The sequence below is a fragment of the Apis dorsata genome, unplaced genomic scaffold (genome assembly GCF_000469605.1).
Source record: "Apis dorsata unplaced genomic scaffold, Apis dorsata 1.3 scaffold_598, whole genome shotgun sequence".
Taxonomy (NCBI): Eukaryota; Metazoa; Arthropoda; class Insecta; order Hymenoptera; family Apidae; genus Apis; species Apis dorsata.
The window spans coordinates 532378-544511 of NW_006263802.1; the positions used below are offsets into that span (position 1 = coordinate 532378).

Here is a 12134-nt window from a genome sequence, read left to right on the forward strand (position 1 = left end):
TATTATGTTTTATTGATTTATATTTTATTAAAGTAAACACATACATGTATTAATAATTTGATTTTTTCTTTCTTTAGTTTTACACCTTATATTCTTTTGCGACATATTGTTTTATTTTTGCCAAATGTCTAGAATTTTCTCTTTAAATCAGCTAACGATTGGTGATGTGTACACAAATGTTTTATAAATATATAAGCATTTGATCCTCGTACACTATATAACATAATAAAATAATAAGATATTATTTATAATAACATATAAATTACTAATATACACATGTGAAATATATAAATAATCAATGAAATATTCAATTAAATTTCGTCCAAGTCTTTAAATCTCTTAAGAAAGCACAAAAATTATTGAAAGAAACTCGAATGATCCTAATTTTTTAATCGAAATACTACACGCGAAATGAATTATAATAGAAGGAACCACGTATTCGTCAAAAAGTCTGAACCTTTCCCCTTCTTTCCATGATTCTCTCGTCTCGATGCGAATCGTCGCGATGTAAAACAGATAAAAAACGTCGGACATGAAATTTCTCCTGCGTGATCCCCGTCTTCTCTCTTCTTCGCCCTTTGTCCGCTTCCTCCGCGTTCGCGGCCGTAAGAACGGCAAACAAAGGCGAACCATGAAACTCCATGCACGAACAAACTCGTTTCTGGCTCCCCCCCAATCTATGTCGGATCTCGAAAGAGAGGGAACCGGCGGCGGAAGTGTGACGTCAGGGATCAGTCGCGGAGATTCGGCTCAGAAAATAGGCGCGGAGCACGGCCACGCACACAATTACCTCGCCCCTCGAGGAGAAAAGTGGCTCTGAGGGTTTTTGCTTAACGATATACACCGGCGGGGTGTTTACCAGCCCTCGTGTATTTACGCTAGGATTTTGAACACGGTGGTGTCGAACTGGAGGAATGGCAAATGTATATTTCTTCCTCTGCTTTCGACCATGGATGAATCGATTTCCTTTGGTTTAGGGCGACGTGGAGCAGAGTCGACGTGGATTTTGCTCGAGGGTGTGTGTATGTTTTTTCTAGGATTCGAGGGGTGAAAATTGTGTGATGTAACACAGGGAAAAAGTGGAATTTTGAGCGAGAAAAAGTGTAATTAGAGAAACAATGGCGAAACTGTGTAAATTTTTATAAAATGGAAATGGATTTTGTGATTATTTCTAATGGAAAGAAACTTGTCTGTAATCAGATTAAAGGCGTAAAATTTATTTCTTTTAAACGTATTTTTGAAATATGATAAAAAAGTGTATAATATTATTAATCTTTAAATAATTAAATTAGTAATTTTTTTTATAATTATTAAAAGTATAAATAGCAAAAGTATAAATAAGAGAAAAAAATTTTCATCTTATTTTACTTTAATATCGAATTAAATTTAAATGAATTTTTTTCTTTTATTATCTTTCTTCTATTTCATCTATTTCTCATTCTAAAATCATTATAATAAATGATTTTTCAACATCGTGTAAAAGTCAATATGAATGATATATATATGTATATTCCTTCTTAAACATGTTCTACTTTCCGAACTTCCACTGTAAATTTTCAAAGTACACGCACTGTTCTCCATTGAGAACACACCCCATATCTACTTACACACATTTACATATGTGCATGTTCTTGCAGCAGGTATGTAACCTTTCTTTCGCAAATATTAGCATTAACTGAACTTAAATTAAGTGTTAACTTAACACTTCAAAAACTTTCAGTTTCTTTGTAAAGCACTGACACAGATGTTTCTTTTCATTAAATATCAACATCGTGTACATAACACCATTTTGAAAAAAGGAATAAAGAAGAGATAATTGTATGAAACAGAAACATTTTCTATGAGAGTTCAATTTACAATTTTAATTACGATATAGACGAGATTAAATGGAGAAAATATTCATATAAAATAATATTGATTATGCAAAGATAATTGACCATCTTTAAAAATTATATATAATTATATTTTATAAAATTATATAGATACGAAAAATATAATAAACGATATTATATAAAACGATTATATATAATATTATATAAAAAATATTATATATAAAAACGATTTGATTTCATCATATATTCATTAAAAATATAGAATATCTGATCCTATAAAAGTTTCATTAGTAACTCGAAAATCAAATCCCCATTGTGATTATCACAGTAACTATTATACTTAATGATTCTAATATTTCGATAATTAGAATTAATCCTAAAGAAAATATATAAGAATCGAAATGGTATAACTAGAATTTTTCCTCCGGGTTTTATTAAAATTTAATATTTTATAATATTAATGTCAATTAAATAATTTTCAATAGAAGAAAAAGAATAAAATTTTTCAAATATATCATGCTTGAAAACTATTCAAATATAAATTGGTTAATTCCCGATTGAATGAATGAATTATTGATGGAAGGTTATTCTATCTATATAAATTTTTTTATTTAAAAACTAATTTTCAAAAAAATCAAATTGATGTTGTCATTTTTGAGAAATGAATTAAATAAAAAAGTTTCATTCCATACTTTTCATACAATAGAATACAATAGAATAACCTTCCATCAATAATTCATCGGTATCCAATCTGGAATTAATAAATTTCACTTGTACATATTTGAAAAATTTCCAAATGATTTATTCCAAAATGAAAATTTGCAAAAAAATTTTATTTCTTTTCTTCCTTATTTTTAGATATAGATGTCACCCCCTGTCCATTTGTCACTAGATCAGTTACTAGATATTCTACATTCGCAGCTCATAAAAAGTTTGGCACGATTATTTATTCCGTATATACCACAAGATTGCTCGTCGTCATGCATCCGTGAAATGATTCCACGATTCGCCACGTTTTTGTCATCATCCATCTCCCTAAAGCATCTGTCACAGATGGGGAAAACGGAATTGGGGACAATCTCGGTCAACTAGGGACATTTGGTGAGCATGATTACTATCCTGATGAGGAAGATATTAGGAGGGTATAATTACAAATACGCGATAACCCTCGCTGCTATAGAGGTAATGATCGACTCCAACCCTATGATTAATGGCCACTGAGGACACGATAAGGGTAAATATGAACTGCACTGTATTTTCCACTCCATGGAATGCCTCTAAGCTGTAATTACGTTCTTTATATTTACTGAAACATTACCATAATTGGATTCTAATTCCGGCTTTATTTAACGCATGTTCTGTGATCTATAATCTTTATGTATTCGCAACAAATTATTGATGTCCACGCGTGGATTGGCTTGCAAAAATAATGCTGGACAGAGAAATGAGCTATGAATATGGACTCGATGAAGAATTATTGATTTTATTTAGTTTCTATTTAGTTATCTACCATTTTACCATTTTTTTAATTCTAGTATGTAGTGCATAGTGTATAAGTGAAAATAAGAAAAATATAATTGTTTCGAAAAAAAGATCTTATAATTTCCCGATGATTAAAAAAAAATCTTAAATGAAATTTGTTTATAAACATTTCGATGAAACTTATAAGTAAATATTAATATGTTATATTTATATCGTTATATAAATATTATATATAGTAATAAATATATCATATTAATATTATATTATTATATAAATATTATCTGTAAACACTTCGATGCGTCTACAAGTCATAAGCAGAACGTATGTGTTAGCAATAAATTCTGCACAAAATACGAAATATTTTGAAATGAGCATTTTAACAAATCCTCATAAATTAGGAAACATTATGTAAATAATGATAAAATATAAATGTATTATTCCTATTCTTTAATTCTTGAATCATTAATTAGCCTAAATTCTGATACATTAAATAATGTAACGATTAGAATAGAAAGATTTTTCTATTCTATTGTTCCAAAACAAAATATATTATCAAAAATAAATAAATAAATAAATAAATAAATAACACAAAAAATAATTCAATAAAAGAAAAAATTCACATGGATATTTTGATTATTAAATTTTATTGACATTTCAATTTTATTATAGTAAATTTTTTCTTTTTTATATTTAATAAATATAATATTATCGATAATAATAAATGAGAAAATATTTAATATACAATAATTTAATTTCAAAACGTTAATGGAAAATTTCACATAACAATTTTTTTTTACTTTCACTTTTAGATTATCCTTGCCCAGTTTGAAAAGCACAAAATACGCTGTATATGTCATCATAACTTCTTTGCTTGTAATAACATTAATTCTATCGTAGTTACGTCAATTACTCGTGTTTACAATAGCTCTGATGGATTACCGGCACTCAACTGTTAATTAAACGATATTATATTCGTTGAATATACGTTAACCGACCCGATAATAAATATTACGCACGAATGATCGTTACACGATCGATACGTGTTCATGCGTTGTCGGCACGGTTTCTGCAATATTCCCTAAGAGAGTAATTGCCTAAACCGTAACTGGCGATGCAGCAGTTTATTAAAACGGCGTAGTCTATCGAGGCTGCGAGAATTATTCTCGATCTTCGATAACGTCAAATAAATAATCCCAATAAAATCGAACGTAAAGAATCTTCTTTGGCAAATCGATCGAATTAAACGTATCGTGAATTTCAAATCGAAGACAATTTTTTAAATGAGCAATTTTATTGCGTCAAATTATTGTTAAATGTGAGAGTAAAAATTTTTCGATAGTTTACTTTTTTTTCGGTTGCACGATACATCGTAACGAGCTAAATAAAAAAAAATATCTACGTAGCGCAAAATCAGAAAGAAAAATATTGTATCTGTTAATGAAATTGATAAAAATTTTCATTTGAAGTTAAATATCTGATGAACGTACCGGCGAGACGAGGTTTTCGCGTGTTTTTGACCATCAGAGCTTGAAAATAATACTATTTTATTCGTTTAATGGAAATTAAATTTGATAAAATTCCATTCGATTAATAAGATTTTTATTTGAATTATTATCATGTGTCATGTTGATATAATGGTTTTTCTTTTTTTCTTTTTTTTTTATAAAAGCAAATTTTTCTCTTGCAATCTATTCTCTTGGATTCATGGAACGGCTATAATAAATCACTTCGAACTACGTATGTGCATTTATCCACACAGATACATCTACACATAAATACAAAAGTTCTGAATTAGATCTTAAAATTTTTCAAACAATCGAACAAAGCAATTGGAAAGGAACTAAGGAAATCTCGCAATTCAAACTCAAAATAATTTGAGACGATTTATCTAAAAATCTCAATGACTAGAATTTTCTTTTGTTAGATAACAATGTAGTTCAAGCATTGATATATTATGATAGAAAGATATTTTTCAGATTTTTTGATTTCAAACAGCAATTTTCCCGCCATTTTAGAACAATATATATAATAATGTATAATATAAAAGATTTTTCTTTCCAAATATTTGTAAAAATTTTGTTTTGTAATGTAATAATTTTGATTAATAAAATTTTTATTTTCCTTCTTTTACACTTTTCTAATTTTATACATTATAAAAAATATTAATTAAATAAATATTAAAAGTTTCAAATAAAAATGATTAAAAATTTAAAAATCTTTTGCATTTTCTTCTTAAAAATACTATATAAAATTTATATTTCAAAATTTATTATTTTACAAAATACAATAAGAGATTTATTTATTATTGTAAATTCAAACAATCTATTTTTCATTACTAAGAAATATTACTATGAAATATTTCTTAAAATTTACATAAAAGCTATTTAATTCAAATTTACAAATATTATAATATTTTAAAATGTAAACATATCAAGAAAGAAAATATAAGAAAATATAAATATATATATATAAGAATTTAATAAATCTTCTAATATTTTTACATTTGATTATTATTCATCAACACTTTTTCAAATATAATGACAAAAAAAAATATGTCTTCTTAAAAGAATTATAAATTGAATCTTTTTCACCCTTGTACATCCACACGTAATAATTAACTTTCAGGATGTTGTACGTTACGGCCTAATAGAAAACAGATGTTCCAGTCACCAGTAATAATATTCATAACTGTGTAATCTGACGATGATTATGATTCAGAGGACCATCCGTGTTCAACGTCTGTTGTTAAATTTGTTTTCTACGTTACTTATGACATCGCGTTGATAAAGACGTATCACCCCATTTAAAAAAGAAAAATGTCTCTAACCTTGTGTGGGCGGCAGCCATTCGAATATTAGACGCAGAGGGAAAGAATTCATCTGACCAGCTCAATTGAGCAAAGCAGTCATCCGACAGGGGATAGCCTTCAATTTGGTTCCTTCTAACAAGACAAAAACTTCAGTTCTCACGATTAAACTTGTTCTTGCAATTTCTGACATGGAGAAAGATATGTATATTGATGGCAAAATGTTTGGAAACGAAAACATTTAAGCAATTTATTATATAAAGATACCTTATTGAATTCCATATAATGTTTATTTTTAATTGTTATTATTGTGAAAGTTTTTCAGATCCCAAACTTGTCTTCCATTGAATATTTGTGGCATTTTTTTAATAAAATAGAAGCTAAAATCTTTCAATCCACAGTGTATCTTATATTTGCAATATTTAATATATTTATATATATTTAATATTTACAAGATGCTTAGATATAAATTTCAGAAGATTATTTGGAGAAATTATTAAATAAAATATTGGAAATTTACGAAACAATTAAATTATTCATATTTTTCGACGAAACTATAACAATTTAATAAATATTATTTTTCATTCAATATACTACTCTTCTATAATATTTTTCTAATAATTAAAATTATTTATTAGAAAAATTTAATTCGAATCTTTTATTAATTAAAATTTAATTCGAAACTTTTTGACGATAGTATACTTATGAAATTATTGTGATACAGAATGATATTTTATTCTTGATGCTCTCTATAGAATGATATACGAGATTCTGTCACGTTTGTAATATTTTCTTTTTATGGAGCAATGTCTCCATTTTTTTTTTATATCTGAATAACTCTTACACATATATACACATACGTACGTATAATTTGTATTCTATTTTCGAATATTGCTTTTATGGTGAAGTCAAAGATAGCCGCCCAAAAAGGCCTTTATAGCTAGTAATAATCTCAGCGTCTAAGATTCCATCACGTGCGACAGATTTTGTTATGCGAATATCACATACCCAGATAAGACGAGGTTCTTCTATTCGTCTCATTCATCTTTCTTCCACATTCACATACGTAACTTCTTTTCATTTGAAACTCTCTGGTCTCGTTGAGATATTACAGTTCCTTTCCTTGTCAAATTCTTGCAAGATCCAGTGAAAAGATGAGGTACAACATAAAGTTGTAAGTAAGTAATGAGATAAATGATTTATTATATTTTTATATAATTTTTATTATTCAGAATATTCATTTACAGAATAATCATTTTCTACGTTATTGTATTGCAAAATTGTATAATTTTGTTTTAAATATTTAATTATACAGAGTATTTCAGAATAAGTTACTATAATAAGAAATTTAAAAATTCTTCCTTTTATATGAATATTTTGAAAGAAAAGTATTTTCAGATTTATCTTTATATAACCACTTTTTAATCTTAAAGATAATATGAAGAATTTCGTGTATTATTTCATAAAATATATATAATTTAAAAATGGATATTTAAAAGTAAGTATAGCAATAAATTTTTTAAAAATCTTTCATATAATATAGAAAAGACTGTAAAAAAAAAAAAAAAAAAGAAAAAGAAAAAATATGCCAAATATAAAAAGCTCCTGTGTGCTATTTAATTGAAAAAATAATATGCCATTGAATTATGAAATAAAATTGAAGGATTAAGGAAAGTCTATTTGAAAATTATGTGAGATTAAATTTGGTTAATTTTTGTTTAGCCTTTGCATATTTATAAGCTCATTTGGCTACTGGCAATTCCTGGTATTAATACAACTGATGATATTCAGAGAGGAGAATTAAAATGCGCATTTTTTATAAAATATATTAATATGTGGATCAAATATAATTTCAATTTCTAGGCTTTTACATAAATACTGATATTATTAATTAATGTCATTATCTATTATCATACTGTTATTATCGTTATTAAAAGAATGAAAAATTTCGATAAACTTCTTACTTTTACTAGATTATTTAAAAATAATTTTATTTTAAGTAAAGTCAAATAGCTTATTTTTGTTTAAATATAAAAATAACTTGAAATTCTAAACATTATTATAATTAGATAGCGGATATTTATGAATTTATTGGAAATTTAAATGTGCAAATTTCATACAACACTATACATACGATAAATATAATATGCAAATATAAAATATCCAAGATCCAATAAAATAGTACTATAACATTTTGAGGATGAAGAAGATTCCTAATAAAAGATTAATTATTTTCATAGAAATATAAATTTGCATAAACATTCGCAATCTAATTACTATCTTGTATACGTAAAATATTCTACAAATAAAACAAAATATATATTTAATTATTTTCTCGTATTTTCATAAACCTCTAAATTCTAAAAATCTATCTTTCATGCTCTAATCTAAAGCCTCGAAAAACAACCGCCAGAGGGGGCGAAATAATCAATTAATCGTCGAATTAATCAGCCTGGAAGGAAACAATCTCTCCGTCGAACGTTCGATAGCGCCACGAAAGGGAGGGTGAAACAGGGGTTATATTCGGGATGCTCGTGGTGAACTAGAGCCAACCGTTCATGTGTACATATGTCGCACAGGTGCGTATACTGATTGCCGGCGTACATTTCCTTCACGTGCACGTTCCAGCCAGAGCTAAGGTATCGCGATGATTATCGGGCTGAGTTTGGGGTGGACAATAAAATCTACCACCTAATGGCACGGCGCGCCGGTTATCAACGCCACAGAATTACCAACGAGCACGCACTGACAGTGACACTGGCGTGACCGCCAGTCCAGGCCCTTAATAATGGCCACTCTTCCAAATGACGCACGCCGCGCTGACTTCGGCCGCATTAATTATAATTACGGGCCGTGAAAGCGTCACGTAATACACCGATAAAGTAATAAACTCGAGAGGACCGTAACCGAGCGGACTTTTCGTACTCGAGCACGGGTTATTACTGTTGTTCCCGCGATAAGCCACGATGACAACGCTGCTAATGATAAACAAAAGCTTTCGAAACACCGAATTCAGTAATGCAGTTCCGTATTATGGCGCAGATTTCATGATTACGTGATACTTATGTTTGAAATTTGTTACAAAGGTGGAATTGAAACAACATGGAGGCAGATGAGCAAGTTGGAAAGCAACGTGAATGAAATGTTATGATAGAAAAAAATATTTATTTATTTATTATTTATTTATTTATTCTATATTACATGTTTCGAATAATTAAACTTTTGGAATAATTCTGATTCTATGTTTTGTGTATAATTGTTTATTAACTGTTTATTAATTCTGTCATTGTAAATAAATCGGATAGGAAATTTAATATTTTTTCTTTAATTATTATATTTTGAATCCTCATTGAAAATTTTCGTCAATATTTGATTAAACTTTTATTATTTTTATTACAAAGGAAAACAAGCTAACGCATTGTATATGATAGATATGTTACAATTTGAAAAAAGAAATAATATATTGTTGAATATATTTATTTAAATTGAATTCTGATTTAAATGAAAAATTGAAAATCAATAGACTCATACTTAAGAACTTTTGAGTTTATATATTCTACTGTTATTAAGAATTTCAAATAAATTATTTATTTACAATATGAAATATAATTTATTTTTCCGAACTTGATGTTTATTAAAACATTAGATAAAGCAGTCTCCAATTAATCAATGCGTATACTGCGTATTAAGACTGTGCCTCATAATTTAACGATACTTATTCATAATTTAATTATTACTACGAAATTAATCATGAGAAACGATACATATCATCCACGTGATAATTATGTTTTTTGATGAGTTATTTTATTATTTTCGTTATGATATAAAAAGTCACAAAACTTTAAAATATGGAGATCAAGTTATTTCCTTGTCAATCTTTTAAAGATCTTAAAAAAATCGATTTAAGAAGGAAACATATATTGAAATGAAAATTATATTCTATATTATTTTTTCATATAAATCACCTCCTCCACAATTGCGCCCATCATCATCCATAAGACATTTTCTATATTCCATGTATAATCCAAGAAGAGTGTAACGATACTTATAAAAAAAGTTTCTTGTGTCTATCGCATGATGAAAAATTAATATCCCACACTAGGCGATATTCCAATTGTATACAAAGCCACGCGAAATTATTAAATCTCGTCTCACGTGGTCTGAACGCGCGCACACTTTTTATCGAACGGTTTATTCAGGTAAATAACCTTACGATAGCTCGAACAGGGATCTCGATAATCGTACAGGTCGTACACCTTCACGTGTACACATCGAGCTGAATCTGCGGAATGGAACGAGATATGCTAATCACATTATACATCTCTCGAAATGAACATTTCTATCGATGTTTTGGCCTTCGTAGCGAAGAGATCACTGATCCTTGACTATCGTTTTTTTCTTTCTATTCTTTTCTTTTTCTTTCTTTTTTTTTTTCTGCTTTTGTTCGTTTTAGTTCCGAAACGATGAATTTCAGCCTCGCTCGAGCAAAGCAAGCAAGAGTCACCGATGTCACACTGATACACCGCAAAGGCTGCTCTGCTCGCCGGGAAAATCACATTAGTGATGTTTCGGTAATCGCTTTTATATCCGCCGCCCGTGATTGACAGTGTCGGCACAATCAGTTTTTCAGTCGCGCACAGGGAAAAATTGGTCCACTGTGCTGAATCGACTTGTCAGCTAACGACTCGACGGCGAAACTTGTCGTGATACCCCCCCGTTGACTCGATTTGTCTTGAAACGCGTGTGGATAATCGTGAATTACGGCTATATGGATTTGATAAGTGTATGTGCACTTCAACTGTGCAGCTTTATTAAGATTGGTAGGAATGTTTCTTTTATGACACAGAAATGTACATGTGATAAAATAAGGAATTATTTAAGACTTGTACTATTCTAGAGACGATTATAAAGATCGAGAGTTAAAATTTGATTGGTTTGTGAATTCAACTTAGAATCTATAGTTAATGAATCTGTTGATGAAAAATTTATTATAATGATTCTTGAGGTTAACGAATTATTAATGAAAATTTTGGCAAATTATTGATCTACTATGATCTACTAATAATTATTAACGAAATAATTGGTCAAAATATTGGTTAAACATGTGTATGTCATTGTTATGTCATTGTAACAGTAGTGATGAGTATGTGCTGCTCTCGAGATTGAACAAATAGTTGAAATAATATATGTTAAGCCTGGCATATCAATAATATTCAATAATATCGACAACATAGATTTATATGTTCTGTAATTGGATAATATTTTTCGTTAATTTCTTGATAAAACCGAAATTAAAATTTTCTTAAAGATTATTTCTATGGGAGATTAATAATTATTTTATTTGAAAATCATCTTGAGAATTAGAATTAGAATAGTTGAGCTTTTGAATTAATCGATTTCTGAGATATCCCATTGAAATATTTAATTTTTTCAGTTATGTTCTATGTGCTTTTTAATTTGTGTAAAATCAAATAATTTATTTTTCTAAAGAACATTTCATAAATGATAAAAATTTCAATTTTTACATCGAAATGTTATATTTGGAAGTATACTCATATTATCTTGTATTGTTTCTTGATTATTATTGAGGGAGAAAAATTGTTCGTCAACGAGTTAAATTCGTTTTACGCGCTTCTACATTTTAGAAATAATTTTCAGGCGGATATATACATATAGAAATACATAGGTTTTAAGGCAGCACCATATTTCCGGGCAACACAACTTTATTCCAGAGAGCAAATTCTATCTTCACGAGCTTACGGAAATTATTAGCGTGGAGGAGTTAACTCGTTCCTCTGCCTATCAATTTTGCGCAAAATTATTTGGGTGGCCTATTTCTGAAAACGGAAAACGGAAACTCTGCCTGATGAAGAAGTCTCATTAAAATTTAATTACATTGTATATGATATCCGCCATGTATTAATGCGTCATGATGTAGAAATTTAAAAAAGACAAAGAAAAAAGAGACAATAAATCACATTAACGCGATGTTGTAAAAAGAAAAAAAAAAAAAA

General features: G+C 28.4%; 1 protein-coding gene and 1 long non-coding RNA gene across 2 annotated transcripts in view; both read right to left on the bottom strand.

The window, feature by feature from the left end:
• Positions 1-12134, bottom strand: part of LOC102680671 (leucine-rich repeat and immunoglobulin-like domain containing-NOGO receptor-interacting protein 4) — a 448888-nt gene that overhangs the window by 307429 nt on the left and 129325 nt on the right. The window lies entirely within an intron of this gene.
• Positions 5067-12134, bottom strand: part of LOC116186315 — a 26030-nt gene continuing 18962 nt past the window's right edge. The window contains exon 3 of the long non-coding RNA XR_004151279.1: positions 5067-5079. This is a non-coding gene — a long non-coding RNA (uncharacterized LOC116186315). The remainder of the gene's footprint in view (positions 5080-12134) is intronic.